Genomic DNA, 259 nt, shown 5'->3' on the forward strand with positions numbered 1-259 from the left:
AACTCCCAAGAGACGCACTGATCTTTGCAACTACCGACTCGCACTACAGATTGCTAGGACGCGGAGCGGGGCCCGGCTCGGCCGGGAGTGACGGCCCAGGCTCCGGTGGGGAGACACTTACAACAAGGACAGATTGGAAACTATCCGCCCTGGTACCGGCTGCGTACCAGACACTGGAGGCCGGGGCTCAGGGGAGAGGGACGCCCCTGCGAAGTTACCCCTTGTCCTTTAAACGAACCACATGGTGCTGAGCTCGTAC

Source organism: Fulmarus glacialis, unplaced genomic scaffold (assembly GCF_000690835.1).
Source record: "Fulmarus glacialis isolate BGI_N327 unplaced genomic scaffold, ASM69083v1 scaffold24290, whole genome shotgun sequence".
NCBI classification, from domain to species: Eukaryota; Metazoa; Chordata; class Aves; order Procellariiformes; family Procellariidae; genus Fulmarus; species Fulmarus glacialis.